This window comes from Austrofundulus limnaeus, unplaced genomic scaffold (genome assembly GCF_001266775.1).
Source record: "Austrofundulus limnaeus strain Quisiro unplaced genomic scaffold, Austrofundulus_limnaeus-1.0 Scaffold111, whole genome shotgun sequence".
Classification (NCBI taxonomy): domain Eukaryota; kingdom Metazoa; phylum Chordata; class Actinopteri; order Cyprinodontiformes; family Rivulidae; genus Austrofundulus; species Austrofundulus limnaeus.
In genome coordinates this window covers 236,597-238,333 of record NW_013952513.1, presented here as the reverse complement: position 1 = coordinate 238,333, position 1,737 = coordinate 236,597, and the positions used below count along the sequence as shown (strand labels likewise).

General features: G+C 33.9%; 1 protein-coding gene across 1 annotated transcript in view; it reads left to right on the top strand.

The window, feature by feature from the left end:
- Positions 1-269: 269 nt before the first annotated feature.
- The window catches only part of LOC106521543 (structural maintenance of chromosomes protein 6), a gene marked incomplete at its 3' end in the record, with an annotated part of 65,483 nt that continues 64,015 nt past the window's right edge, over positions 270-1,737 (top strand). Inside the window, 1 exon segment of the mRNA XM_014014170.1 lies at positions 270-364.

Sequence of the window (1,737 nt, the reverse complement as noted above, 5' to 3'; positions counted from 1 at the left end):
ATACAAATCTTATTTTTACAGATACAAATCTTATTTTTACAGATACAAATCTATTTTACACAGACACATTCCTATTTACAAATCCAAAAGTTACAAATCTTAATCTACAAAGTCAGATTTACAAGTACAAATTATATTAGACTAAAATTTGTGCCCATATAATTTGTGCCCATAGTAGTCGTTGGCAGGAAGTGAGGACTCCTTAGTGGAACCAAACACGGAAGTCAGAGCGCGCGCCTCTGACTTCCGTGTTTGGTTCCAGCTGCGTATCGGAACTGGGAAGTCCGACCCGGAAGCGTGCCGTGAAGGTAGTCAAGTCCTGGTCCTGGTCCTGTGGACGGACCATTCAGGCTGTCAAGTAACGGTAAGAGTTCCTCTTAGAACCGGATAAAAAGCGGAAGTTTGGTAAAAGAAGCTTTTTAAAGTCGTTTTTCAACAATGTGAAATAATTTATTTACTGAACCTGGTTGTGCAGCAAAAAGTTGTGAAACAGACTGCTGTTATTTTAAACATTTAGTCTAATTAAATGTGTAGAAAAGCTTCTTTCACCTCATGTTTCAGGCAGCAGCTGCTCTACTAAAAGTCAGAAAACGTCCTGTTTTACAGACTTCCTGTTAGAGCACCTGTTTCTGATAATAAGCTTTTATTAAAAGAACACAGGGCAGGTTTGAGACAGAAAAACTACATGAATTGTTATATTTATAATTGCTATGGAAAGCAGAGATTGACACTAATGTTGTCTGGATTAGTGATGAAATAAGGAAGTTATGATGACTTTAGTCTGGAAAAAATACACTAATTTTCCACTGGTTTAACATTAAAAACTTGTGATGATTCTTGAACAAACTACAAATCAACAAAATGTCTTTATCTCTTCAGATAACCTGATTACATTTCCTGGAGAAGTAGGAAATGGCATGCTTTTATTGACTTTCTACACTATATTTATTATCATTTAATGTATTAATTAATTAATCACTAAAATTGTATGATTTAAAACCATCATGCAAATTGAAATAGGCACTAATGGTAAAGCTGTATTTTAAAAATGAGATAAATTGAGGATCAAAGAAAAAAAGTGTTTATCATCTGCCATAACATCTTCATGTTCAACTCTAAAAAACACGTTCTTGTCAGATTGTTTTGAAAGTCAGTTAGTATTTAGATTAAATATTATATTATAGTACCGTCTAGCTTTAATTTAGTGCGGTGAGCCTGAATGTGCTTTTTACACTTGGTGAACTAGATTTGACATTTTTATCACCCATGAGAAGAAACGTCAGCATCTATCCATTCAGAAACATGATGAAAGAGTAACTTTACAAGTCTAAAACATCTAAACTAAAACATATTACTAAAAACATCAGGGTTTGATGAAACACAATAATTGGAGGGGAGTCTGAAAATGTCACACTGCACACAAACACCTGCAGAACCATCATGTCGGCTGTAAGCTGGGTTTGTTACACACACATGTGATAAAGCTCATGTCGATGAGATGCAGTGTTGTATAAAGTACCACAAAGTGATACTTCAGTAAAAGTACAAGTATCTTACCAAAAACTTACTTTGGTAAAAGTTAAAGTCTCCTTTAGGAATATTACTTGAGTAAAAGCCTTAAAGTATCTGATATTTTTTGTACTTAAGTATTAAAAGTAAAAGCATTGATTTAAAATGAGCAGTTAGATTTTCTGTAAGGACATTTATTAGGTGACCTCCTCAAAAAATGCAGAAATA